Below are 14,427 nucleotides of genomic sequence, written 5' to 3'. Positions count from 1 at the left end.
CTTTAATGGCTAAGAGTCACTTAGTTGTTAAACTTACATTTTTTTAAAGCAAGTCATTTTAAAACAAAAATTCAAAAAAATTGCAAATAGTCCAAGTGTCCACTGGCAGAAGCGAAACATTATTGTACATGTATTACCATTAAAATGAATGAACTATGAATGAACTAAGTAGACTCTCAAGGACATCTTGTTGACTAGAGACAGAAGGATTAGTGGCTGGCTGGGGATGAGGAGGGGGAGCCAGGGGTGATTCTCTGTGGGTGCAAGGTTTCTCTTCAAGTTCATGAAAATGTCCCAGGTTTAGATAGTGGTGATGGTTTCACAGCTTCGTGATTATGCTAAAAACCACTGAATTGTACATTTTTATGGAATATGAATTATATCTCAATTAAGATATAGAATGTTGTGTAAAAAAAGTAAGTCGCAGAAGAATAGAAATAGTGTGATGGTGTTTCTATAATGCTTAAATATAAGCATAATGCAGAAATTTATTATTTAGGCTTACATACATATGTGGTAAAATCATAACAACAATAAAAGAATAAAACACAATTTAGGATGGTGGTAAGGCCAGTCGATGGACTTCAAAATATTGAAAATATTGTTCTCTTAATTAAGTTTGGAACTGAGTATACTGATGGCCAATTATTTATAATGGACATATATGTTAAATATCCTTTTGTATGTGTGTACTTTGTTGCATAACGTAGAAAAAAACCTGTTTCTTAAGGTAAACAAACAAAACCCCATCGAAAACAGGTGAGAAAAGTTGGAAGACGACAAACAGGATCTACTTCCTAGAATAAGTGTGACGGGGCGCCTGGGGGGCTCAGTCGGTTGAGCGACTGCCTTCGGCTCAGGTCGTGATCCTGGAGTCCCGGGATCGAGTCCCACGTCGGGCTCCCTGCTCGGCGGGGAGTCTGCTTCTCCCTCTGACCCTCTTCCCTCTCGTGCTCTCTCTCATTCTCTCTCTCTCAAATAAATAAAATCTTAAAAAAAAAAAGAATAAGTGTGACAAATAAGAGATGACAAGTGCCTGGCGTATTACTCGACCCGTAAGGAACTCAGAAAATCAAGACCACGGTATCCACATGGCAGTGGGTGGAGGCAGAAAAAAGTGACAGGTCTGCAGGATATTTTGGATGCAAGGCGACAGGCCCTGGTCCTGGACTGCGGCTGCGAGCAAGCATGGCAAGAACTGCTCATAGGTCTCCAGCCTGCGTAACTGGATGTGTCGCGACCCACTTGCCAAGATAAAGAACACCACAAAATTATGTTTAGTCACCGCAGCTCAATGTTTAACAGTAAGAGATTAGAAACAACAAAAACGGGCAAGTGTAAGACAGCAGTCGAATGAATCATGGTGCATTTGCACAGAGGAATGGCATGCATAAAAATTCATAGTTCAGGAAACTGATGACATTTCAAATTTTAAAAGCAGATTAATGTCTGCGTAGGCACTATGGTTTCCACATTGCATAATAACATATAGATTACTTGTGTAGTTCTGTATATGTATACAACACGTATATTTTTATATAGATACCCTGAGCAAAGGCCAAATGTCCAACAGCGTTAGCAATAGTGGTCCCCCAGTTGGTACAATTATAACTAATTTAAATTTTCTTCTGGGCGCCTGGGTGGCTCAGCCAGTTAAGCGTCTGCCTTCGGCTCAGGTCATGATCCCAGGGTCCTGGGATGGAGCCCCATGTTGGGCTCCCTGCTCGGCGGGGAGTCTGCTTCTCCCTCTGCCTCTGCCTCTCCCCCTGCTTGTGCTCTCTCTCTGTCAAATAAATAAAATCTTTGAAAAAAAATTTTTTTTCTTCTATTCACTTTCCTGGGGTCTAAAAATTTTCTACAATAGTCGATGATGACTTCAATAATCGGAACATGCGTGTGGCATTTAACATCGCAACTGTCGCCAATTGTTGCCAATGCCTTCAAGACAGCGGCGGGACACGCGCGGCGGAGCCGCAGGGGAAGGCGCGCGCGTGCTGCGAGCCACCGTGGGAGACCGGCGGTGGAGACAAATGTTATGTTCGTTATGAAATAATTGTGTGGTGGGTGGGGGGTTCAAAGCCTCTCTGGGCAATCGAATTCCAGCTTTCACTCAGACACTTTGAACGCATGAGCATAACACCTTTGAAAGCGCATCCCAGGGTGACGCCAGGTGAGTGCTCAGCACAGCACCTGCGTGCCCAGCACCACCTTCAGACAGAAGGCGTCTCTCTCCGTTTTCAGAGACGGTTTCTTTTCACTGGGTGGGATTACAGGCACTATGCGGATTTTCTCTCCTCCTTAATTGTGGAGTGTCAGAGCTGGGCATGTTCTTCCTTGCCTTTGCCCTTTTCCCTTCATGTTCCCTACCCTTCTCTCCTGCTCTCCTACTTTTCTGCTTTTGGAAATAAGAACATCTTTTGGAATAAATGCTACATATTGGGGTGTGTCTTTTGGAATAAATGCTACATATTGGGGTGTGTCCTGCAGTAGGTTAACCGTGGGGCTACCTGAGGCGTCCCTGCAGAGGTGAAATGCTTTAATCATGGCAGATTTTATTAAGTGAAATTCACACAATACAAAATAGCGATGTTAAAATAGGCAATTTGGTGACATTTCACATACTGTATCTCATGGTAGGTATTTTTGGAAAACATTTTGAGGCTTTGTTGTTTTAGAGCAGTTTGAAGGTCACAGCAACACTGAGAGGAAGGTGTGGCGATCCCGCCCACCCCCCACCCACACCCCCCCGCCCCCACCCTTGACCCCGACGCCTGTGCACGCAGCCTCCCCGACTGTTATCACCACTCCCCGGGATGGTACAATTTTTAGAAGGATGCATCTTGGAAAGTAGATTTCAAATATGAAAACTATGTTTGCACTGAAATAAGAGCTACCTGCTACAGAGACACGGGAGATCAGTCTACCTCAGTAGAGTGACAGGTAGGGCGAGCGAGCCTCTCTTCCAATTCACCCCCAGATCACAGATTGCTCCAGAGCTCTAAAAAATATACCTGCATTCGCTGACTGGAATGTAAGTAAAAACTTAAAAAATACGTACAGGCTTCATCTGGAATTCAAAATTAGAATAAACAAATCCTAGATTACTGTAATAGCGCATGAGAAATAGACTAAGATTTTATATATTAATCCTCTTTCCTGCCAAAATTAAGTTTTCTTCCCCCCTAGAAACCTTCAGCTTTTTCCGATTGGCTTTACTCAACATTTCCCTCTGGCAATGGTTAGAAAACAAACCATCACTTTTCTAGAACTAAATATAGAAATAGTTATTAAATATCTACTAACCTATTCTATCTACCCACTTCATATATATTCTTCCAGAATGCACAACATGGCACAAGAAATAGTCATTTTTTTAGGCGTCAGCCTTGTCTGACTCCCTGCCCCGCAGAGGACTCCAGTTTCCCTCCGTCACCCTGTGCCTTCACCAGGCGGCGCCAGGATGGATTCTTCTAGAAACCTTGAGGCCAGTGATGTCCTCCAGGGCTCAGAGCTCTGTACCTCGTGGTCACATTCGCAGTGTGGGTTTCCTGGGTCGTCTCTTTGCTCTCCATGCCCCTCCTTCTCCCTGCACCCAGCACCCACTGCGGCCCTTCCTTCCCGGGCTTTCGTTGTACCCTCTGAAATGCCCACACCTTGACCTCAAGAAACAAGCCCCTGGATGGCCTCAGGCGTCAGCCCTCCACTCCCTGAACAGAGTCCATAAGGTCTCCATGTTTGCAGCCTGCAGATGGTATGACGCAGAACACAAAACAATAATAACAAATATTTACTAACTATTTATAACGTGCCGGCCCTTTATCATTGAAAGGGCTTAATATATCACTTTATTTGAGTTTTTCTATAATTACAAAAATGTCCAACGAGAGGACAAAGTACACAAATATAATCCAAAAAGGTAGAAGAACAATCCCGACAAGAACGTATTGAGCATCTACTATGGGGTAGGTGCCTTAAGAAAGTGGGTCAAGAGTAAAGCGTGAATCAGCAAATGCCCCGGGGAGGGTTCGAGGGGCCATGGAGGTGGCTCTCTGAGGATGTGCCGTGCGGAAAGCCCGCCGGCCCGCAGCGCTGAGGGTAGGAGGAAAGGTCGGGCTTGGTTTCTCTGTTCCATAATGACGTCAGCACTCGGCCCCGCGTGGTTGTAGCACCTGACAGTCGCCTAATGGCACGATGTCTGGAAATTCTTGACCTGAGCATTCACAGGGAGCTGCTGGTATAAACAAGTTGCATCCGCCCCAGGTATTATGCAAACAAGTTCTAACAAGCTGTCAGCTTGAGAGTCAAGGAAAGGGATTCCGGCCCATGTTCCAAACACGCAAAAGCTAAAGAGAGATAGCAAGGCGATACTTATTTTGGGGGAAAGCTGGTAACGGGGGTTCTATGATTTAGGGCGAAGCAGAACCATGAGATTGAGAGGAATGACGGAGACCCACTGTCCGGGCGTGTCAGAGGCTCCCGACGGCCGTGTGCCAGGGACCCCCCAGGACAATCAGGGGCACACGCAGATCTCTCCTTGTCCCTGTCGCACACTCGGGATTCCCTGGCTGTAGCCTCTCTGGTCGCCCACCGTGGATGCCAACACAAGCAAAACCAAGAGAAGGGGTCTCGAGTGCCCTCGCATCTATGACGGCCACAGCTCAGTGAGCACCTTCAGAGTCGCTGTTAAACCCAGCCTGCCACATGTTTCAGGCGCCTGCCCGCAGCAAAGCCCCTCCTGCCATCCACCTGCTCCCACATGCTTGTGCTAAGTGGTCCGTGCCTTTCAAGCAGCCCCATTTCCCTCCTTTGTTTCCCAAACCCTTCTAGTCCATTCTTCCACATGTCAGCCACTGTAAACCTGAGTCTGTGTCCTGGGAACCCCTGTTCCATCCTGAGGATGCTGCTGCCCTTTGCCGGGACAGGTGAGTTCTCCCTCTCCACTCTCTGGCACCTGGTGTCCCTGGGGACCCCGGGGCTTTGCCGGCACGGGGAAGGGAGGTGCTCCACCCATGGCATCTCCTCCACAGGGACCCTGGCCCATCTTCAACGTGTGCCTGGGCTGCATTCCAACCTCCTCATCTCCACAGATGCCCAGGAGGAAAGTGCTCCCGCCGTGGAGGTCAAGTCCCACCTCACTGGATGCCTCCCCACCACTGTCCATGGCAGTGCCTGCTTCCACACTGCCCTCTGCTCACTCCGGTGACGTCTCACCTGGCTGGTTCTCTCCTGCTCCGAAGACTGCTCCTTCCCAGGGCTCCCTGGGCCCCGCTCAGCGGCTCGTGAGCGCCAGCGTGCTCTGCGTGGCCGTGACCTCCTCCCGCTCAGCCTCCCGGCCCGGCACCCACTTCTGCAGCTCTGTGCCCCGGCCCCCCAAACTCATCTGCTGTCCAAACCTGTCTGACCGTTTGCTGACAGCTTCCCTGGGGTGGCTGACGGCTCGGTCACACCCCTGGCTTCTAGAACCACTCGCTCCATTCTCCCTCCCCGACCATCTCTCAGGAGAGGGCACTGCGGGTCGCAGTCACCGTGCCAGGAGCCATTTCTGACTCCCCCCTCTTTCCGAGCACCCAAACCATCACCAAGGGTGACTGACTGAGCCATTAGTTAAAGCTAAAATGAATTATTTTCATACCTTTGACTATTTAATAGATTCTTGTGTTACAAAATCCAGAAAACCCAAAAAGTAACTTGGTAAAGTGGGGGTCCTCTCCCCATTTCCCATCCCCCCCAACACAGGTCTGCACTGTTGCCAGCTTTGTGAGCATGCTTCCAGAATGCCTGTGCATGCACACACACACTTCCTTTTTATAAAAATAACAGCATTCTATTAAACACCCTGTTCTCTGACTTGTATTCCCACCTTACGCTGTATCCTCAGACGTGATTGCGGGCCAGTACAGAAAGCGCTGCCCCGTTCTGCTTCCCGTCACAGAGCATATTCTGGCATGCATTAATACGACCCTTACACCTGCTAGGTTTTACATGGATGTGCCCTGTTTATGAAATGGCCACTTGGTTATTATCATTAAAATGTTTTAATTATGACTATGTTTAAAATTATAATCCAGTCTTGATTAGGAACACCATCTGTATATTTCCTTATGAGTTAAGATAGATAGATAGATGAATAGACAAAGTTTGATCAGTCCCAAATTGTTGGCATTCAACTTGTTTCCAAATTTTTGCTATCCTAGGCAAGCCCAAAATGAAGACATTTCAATACATATGATTTCCCACGGGCACATTTGTTTCTAGTCCAATCATTAATGCGATAAATACCCTTCTAAAGAAATTGCTTCATATATGCATGAGTAATTCCTAGAAGTTAAATTGTGGGTCAAGGACCGTGGGCATTTGCCATTCTGATAGATACAGCGAAACGGCTTGGCGTACTTGCTTCGGTTGGTACCCCTGCAGCCCTGTGTGGGAACCTTTCCCGACATTCTGGCAAACACGCTGTGTTACCAAACTTCTTAATCTGAGCCAATCTGATAGGTGAATGATCGTACCACTTTGTGGTTTTAATTTGCATTTATCTTATTATGGGAAAGGTTAAACAGACTTTGATATGTTCAAGACTTTCTGGCACTTATTTATATTCTTGTGACATTTGTGTTCAGATCCTTCACCCATTTTTGGATTCCTTATTATTGTCTTACAGGAGCCCCTAAGGTATTAAATAAAGACAGGAATAGCACGTTATCTGCGGTATTGGCTATGACTACTTCCCCCCACAGAATTCTGTTTTAGAAAGTCAAATTCATCCATATTTCTTTCATTTTTCTCCTAAATTTTATGGTTTCATGTTTTAATATTGAATCTTTGATTCAACTGACATTTCAGTGAAAACAGACAGGCATTCAAATTCGTGTCTTCAGATATATTTTCCCGGTATGCCAACCCCATTTATTGATAACCTGTCTTCTCCCCCAGTGAAGTATAATGCCCACTTGGTAAGGCACTATTTTCCCCTGTGTGGTTGATCCACTTCTGTACTTAGCACAACTGACCTTTAGCTATTTGCGTATAGGTTCTCGTCTTCCCTCTAGACTGTGAGTTTCCTGAGGGCGCTGTCAGGGGCGGAAATTTTGTTCCATCTTCCTTACCAGCTAATTGGCTAGCCTGCCTCGTGACATGCATGCTAGGCGAGGATGTGAACTTCTCGGGTCAGAGAACAGCATGCCTTGCTTCTGCTCCACTCCAAGCACCATGGGGGTGGCCCGGAGAGGCCCAGGGCATGCTACCTCTGCAGGGGGTTGTCACAGTTGACTCACCGGGGCTTGGAGAGTCCAGCTCTTTTGTAGCGGGGAAGTAAGCAAGCCTGTTGTTTGTCCTGGAAGGAACCACTGCTTTCTCTATTAAGGTGGTTGTCTGCAAACCCATCCCTAGAAAGGCTTAAGTGAAGGGTGGACACTTGCATAATTCACTTACCCAGGAAGAGGTGTGGGAGCAGGAGAGAGCCGGGGAAGAACTTCCTTCCCAGCAGGCCCACCGGATGGCTGTTGTAGGTTTGCATTTTTGTGCCCACAGGACGACACACGGTGTCTAGCACAAAGTGAATCCTTGAAATATATTGACAAATCTGCTAGAATCAAATATTTCCTTGGGTTAGTATGAATTTATCACCAGATAACATAACCAGAAATCAGGTATTCTGTATTATTCCACACTATGCAAACAGTTCCTTAGCCTGTAGACTGGAGCAGGATCAGAACATTGGCTTTTTAAAAATTAATCTAACACTGGACTAAAAAAAAATTAGTAATGTTTGCCTAATTAAAACTAATTTCCATGGAACAAAATTTGGAGACTGTATTTCCTAGTTTCATTCCCTGGGAAGCGTTCAGCCGATAACTTGGAAAGCATGCACTGGGTTTAAGAGCCCTTCAACTATTTTAAATGGATGTGCCTTATTTATAAAATGGGCACTTGGTTATTATCACTAAAATGTTTTAATTATGCATTTTCACGTTTGAAATTGTAATCCAGTCATGACTAGAAACACCGTCCGGCAAACAAAGCTGGGAGACAAACAGAATTGCCCCGCTATGGAATTAGCTAGATTGCAAACAGCATTCAGAAGGCAGAAAAGGGGACTGGGTTAAGAATGTAAAGGGAAGAACCAAGGGGAAGAGCAGTGAGATGCAACAGCACGTCCCTTTGTTGTATTTAAGGAGGGGTTTGAAGCGGATGACGGGGACTTCCAGACTGTGAGTGCCTATGGAGTTGTGGCTGCCTACCTGCGTGCTGAATCAGAATGGGGGAGCCGCAGAGACGCTTCTGTGGGAGTGAGGGGGACCCCTGGCCACACAGGTGCATGTATCAGAGGCCCCTGGAACTCTGGTCCCGACCAAAGCTCTCAGGGTCACGCGCAAAGCAATTTCCATGTTAACTGCTCAACACCTAACATCCTTCACACCAAATCAAAAGACACCTTAAGAAAGATTCATTTTAAAGCTGCCTCGATGTACCTTGTACTTATTCTCATGTCTCCCCTTTCTTGTAAGTGCAAACAAAATTATAATCGGATGATAGTTCTGCTTATCAAAGTGAAGTTCAGTTCTTGTTTTTAATTTTTTTATTTAATTTTTTTATTTTCATACCACCTTGTCCTGGAATGTTTCCGAACATGTAATTTGATGTGGTGGGAGATGGTTTGTAAAACTTTTGTGCTCAGAGATGAAACTCACTTTCTCTTCCATATATTATTGGCAAGAAGAGGCTAAAATAGCAGCATTGGGAATTAACCTCAACCGTTAAGAAAATTAAGAACATGCCAGATGATGATCATAATAACATGCAATAATTTTTGTTTCCAAATTTTGAGATGATATTGAACAAAAGGTCCAAGAAAAAAAAGAAACTCCTTAAACATTAATCATTTTAGGAAACAGTGCCTTATTATCTAGATAGAAAACCAAAAGGGCAAAGACTTACATTCTAGATAATTCCTAAAATACATTTGATGCTTAACAAATACTGAACATATGTTCAGTGATTTTGATATTTTGGATTGAGGAAGATACAAATTCACCTGAGTAGTAAAGGATATTACTCTTTTTCTATTATTCTATAATTAAAAAATAGTGTGACTTTAACCAATGGAACCAAATGGCTATATGCATATTGATTTCCTTTTTAATTCATACTATAAGGGGTATGGGTGTCATGTTGAAATTGTAATACACTGTTTGTGTGTAGAAATTTTAAAATCAGGTACAAGTTTCCCAAAATAAAAACAGAAAATCATCAACTCTCAAAATGGCAGTATATTTCATTTTCTGTTTGCTTTTCAGTAGCAGTGGTAAATACGGCTTTTTAATTCTTACTATTATACCTAAAAAGGCATTCTTGCAGTAGAAAATGTAATTCTAAGAAAACTTTTATGTAGAATTCTTCTTTTTTTCTCTCTTTTGGCAAAATGGGAGGCTCACACCTTAATAAAGAACTAGCAAAGGTGAAATACAGGCTGGTGTTTACACTCGAAGTGGTCATTCTAGAACAAGCTTATCTGAACTGTCATCCCTACCCAACATTCAACAGTCAGCAGGAAATGGCACTAAGAGCATCTTTATTATTTTCTTGTGAACCTCACTAACTCGTATTTCCTCTAGCCAGTTTAGTCGATATCATTTGCTATAAGCGTCCTAGACAAGGTAAAAAGTATAGTTACTATGTGAGTACTTAATCGCTCTTCTTAAACGTTGTATGTGGGTGCATAGCACAGGTGAGTGGGATTGAAAGATGGATCGAGGTTCTACTCCCACGTGCATTGGAATCATGTATTTACAGTATCAGCGTCACGGGAGAATTATGTATATAGTTTACTTGTCCCATGGGCTGGTAAGAATCAAATGCCATTAACATACATGCATGTACTGCTAAACTACCCTTACCAGTTATTATTATTGCTTTTTCCTACATCAGTAATTTTTTTTTCATCCACAGGTAAAGGTACCTGAAGGACATGCTTGGTAGCAAAGAAATCAAGTCTTCTGATCTCTTCACTCTATTTAGATAATTTACCTCTAGGTGCCATTACTGACTTGAGTATCTCTATTATTTGCCTTGCCTGAGGACAGACTAAAACAATTAAAAAGAAGATGCAATTTATGCATTTAGAGTTGATAAGTCATGAGCGTGTCAGTTCAAATTATTTCAATAAAAAATAGCTACATTGGATATTTATTAACTGCCATTTATTATTTATAGTTTAAAAGTGTTTTTGTTATTCTTGGCTTTTAAGGTATATTTTCTTTTCCACCAATACTTTTTCAAATTTTGCTTTTCAATATCCCTGAAGATGACCAGCTTATTCTAAAAATATTTGAGACTGGTAGGTCAATTTAGTGAAGAAATATGATAAAAAGTTTGCTTGCAAGACAAGCAAATCTTGATTGTAAACTCATGTTTACTCCAAAATAATCCTGAGTTTAGATCCTTGTTTGTTTTAATTTTGTTGGTTAGGTAGCTTTCTAAACTCTTAAACGAACAATGATATTCATTTTTTATACACTGTTCTTGGTAAATAAATATGCAAATTGAGATATAAAATATATTTTAAAATGTGAATGTATTAGCTTGAGACTTCTCCAAGCATAAAAAAAAATAAGTTTTTAAACTGAATGTATCCATTTGTTAGTCACCTGAAAATGCCCTGAGTTACTCATTGTCAGTATTTCTTTCTTCTCTCTCAAATTGTTTCTACCAGCTTATTTAAAGTTTTGTGCAAAGCAAATGTATGTTAGGTTGTAACCAACTTTCTGCCTCCACTCTGGCTTCAAGGTCTTGCAAAAAAGCCTGTTTTGCCTTAGGAAGCAGCATTACCAGTTGGTGGCACCATTCACAAGAACGGGTCACATTTTGCTGTTATCTTTAGGTTGGATTTCAAAACAACTCTAGAAAACAGACTCAAAGGCAAGCCTAGAAACAGCACGTGAACTGCAGAAAAGTAGAAGGTTTCTGACTACAATCCAGTTCCACAAAGCACCAGAGCATCTGGCAAAAAGCAGAGTGCCTCCTGTCCTGCTTACATCCTGAGCAGTTTACAAACAGGGCGAAAGCTCCCTCCTAGAGCAAACAGTGGGATCAATGAACACGGGCTGATCTTTCCTTCCTAACATTTGCTCTGTTCAAGGACACGCAACTCTCCTCACCGCTCATACCCCTCCCTCCTAGAAAATATAGCTGTGTCATTTTAGAGACTTTTTTTTTTATGTCATCTGCTCATGATCTACAGATTGAGAAGCAGACAATTTTGTTCTGCTCTGACAGAAAGCCACAGTAACAACAAACAAACAACATTTTAACCCAGGAGCTAGGACACTGACAGCCAGCACTACCCAGAGCACCAATCTGGTCGTGCAAAACCTGAGTGTATTATGTTACAGGGCCAAACATTCCAAGAGGGATATTCTAAGAAGGAACCTTTTTTGTTTTTTTACGGTTCAGTAATGGTATACAGTCATTAATGTATAATTTTTATTTCTATCATGGAAAGTCTATGGGGAGAAAAAGGTTTTTTTTTTTTTTTTCTAATTTAGAAATACATTTTCAAAATTCAAACACAACAAAATCCAGAGGTGAATTAATAAAAATTTTAAGTTACTAACTATAGTCACTTTGTAATTGGTCGTTTATATGTTTAAATTTCTTCAACATAATTATATTTAAAATGAAAATGTTCTGAGTATTGGGTGAACTGTACTTGTTCCTGCAACATAAATGAGTACTTTTCTAAAGAGTATTAATTCAGTGCACATATTTTTCAGAATAATTCTTATTTTTAAGTTATATTCAAAGTTATAGTAGTTTGCTCCACCCTATATGCACGAGATAGTCACTTATTTTAGAAAATCCCTCCTCCCTAATGAATATTTAAGAAACCACTTAAAACATTCAAGTATTTATAATAAACAAAATAAATACAAAAGTGAAAAGACTTTACAATTTCCAAGGAACCAGTATGATTTATTAACAAATCCTGATTCTTCAGACATTTGGAATGCCATGCATAGATAGTAAGCTCTCCAAACAGTAATTACATTCTCTCATGTCAATCACTCTGTTGCACACAATTAGCATGTTACAAAATTCTTGTGAAATTTCAGTTGAAACATATTAGCAAATATATTGGTGAAAAAAAAAAAACCCAGCTATGAAAGTCCAGGAAGTCCTCTTATGAATTCTAGATGAGGAAAAATGCTGTCTTTGCATGGCTCATTCATCAGAGAAAGAGCAATGTATTAAACGAGCTACTGAAATACATTATTTAATAAAGCAAAATGTGATGAAATCCTGTCACTTTTTTTAAAGACTAAGTCCTCTGACATAAGGCTCTGAGGTTCAAATCTATACCTCCTCCTAAAGCATATTTTATTTTATGTTATGTTATTTTATTTTTTCCTCCTAAAGCACACTTTAAATTGAACCTATTATAACTGATTGTATAGTGTTCCACTTAACTATCTGCTTAGTCCATTTTTAGATACAGTTCATCCAGATAGGAAATACTGTCCAACAACTATGGGGTTAAATAAAACAAAACAAAAAAACCTGACAAGCACTAAAATGTTATCTACTTTTGTCCTCCTCCATGTGCCTTTCTTCCATGAAACAGAGAATTAATGATCCTTACTATTATTTGCATTATTATTATTTGTATTGTGGATTTGTGATGCATTTTTAATGTCTACATTTTTATGAAATTGACTACTTTATGAAAGGTAATTAAATGATTCCAGAAAGGACTTTTTGTTTTAATCAAAAAATCATTGTGTATGGTTCTATGTAAACAAAACAAAACAAACAAACAAACAAAAAACACTCCATGCTAAAAGGTATGGCCATTTAGTTATCCGTAAAACCAAAGAGAACTTCCAACGAAAGATCTTGGGACCATGAGAAAATATTTCATCCAGGCTGCTGGCTGGCAACAGGCCACGCAAAGCAGCACCCAGCCCTGTGTGGAGAGCAGGTTGGCAGATGTTATTAGCTGACTTTTGCTGAAAAAGTATGGGAGAACAGTTGGAAAATCACAAGGTGTTGGACAAGCTCTAAATAAATAAATAGCTTATTTGGCAGTAGAAAGAGAGAAAGACAATGAGCTCCTTCGTTGAGGAAGAAGACAGGGATACTTCTAATTACAGAGTTCCTTACTGTTGGTTTCATGGGCTGACTTCTTAATGAGAATGGAAATTGTACCTCCCACACTTGTGTTGAGAGGTTCTAGGACTTCAGAATGACAATTAGTTTGCAGTTTTGCTCCAGATTTGTGATCTTTCTGGTATGGGAATGCCACCAATGTAGGTGAGAGTTCTCCGCCCTCCTCCCTTGGTGATTGGGGCAGCACGTGGGGAAAGTGCCAAGTGCCAACTTGGAGCTTCTAACACCTTAACTTGAACATGGCATTTAACACTAGAATAGCCCTAAGGAAAAAAACAAACACCCCCAAAACGACACTCGTTAACATCCGAGGGGCACGGCTAATAAGGATTCAGTGAATACATGAAAATCTAATTTTGTAGAAAAAGCGGGAGTCAAAAAGAAAAGAATGAAACAATTGGAAAAGGTACTTTCTCAGAGGAGATCATTATCCCATGAGGCTGAAAGGAGGTTATCCCAGGGTCGTTGCTGGCTAGTCAGGGTTGCTGAACACATAGGCAGGCCCATTTAGATCCCTCACAAAGTAAGATGGAAATCATCACACAGCCCACAAAACTGGGCCACATTTTCTTCAAATTCCAAGAATCCCTTCATCTCTCCTTTCTGAGTAGACATATTGCTAGGCAACATTTGTTAACACAGAAAGGACAACAAGATGTAAAAGGAATAGAAAACCAGAGCAGCATGTCTACGAAGGTGCCCCCAACACACACACACACACACACACACACACACACACACACACACACACACGCACACGCACACAGGCACACACACTTAAAACGACATTCCAAGAGGTATTATTTTTTGTTAAAGTATGACTTAAAATGGAAGATCGACTTTAAATATACCTCTTTGAGGCAAACTCTACTATGATACATGCCTCACTGATTCTTCTTCCCAAATTCATGCTACTCCACAATAATCATAACTCTACGGGCTAAAACGCTGTTTTTCTTTGTGTATATAGGGTTCTTTTGGCACATAAGAGCAACTGGCAGAATCTTTAAGTTACATGCTTACAAATATGTGAAAATATTTATTACCCTTTCAAAAATTACAATCTTGTTATCCTTAGACTTAAGATTTCATTATATTTAAAATAAAGACCTTTGTAAACTATAGAGGACATTCAAAGGCAAACTTCCAGGACTTAATAGGAAATAACCAACATTATTGTTTCAAATTATTTCACGAAGATACACCAATTAAAGGCAGAAAATAGACAAGGGCTTGTTTTGTTAGCCTCCTTAGTTTCTGCAA

The sequence above is a fragment of the Callorhinus ursinus genome, unplaced genomic scaffold (assembly GCF_003265705.2).
Source record: "Callorhinus ursinus isolate GAN/ISIS: 27379988/994484 unplaced genomic scaffold, GSC_fseal_2.0 scaffold79, whole genome shotgun sequence".
Classification (NCBI taxonomy): Eukaryota; Metazoa; Chordata; class Mammalia; order Carnivora; family Otariidae; genus Callorhinus; species Callorhinus ursinus.
The sequence above is the reverse complement of the archived record's forward strand: the minus strand, read 5'-3'. Positions refer to the sequence as shown.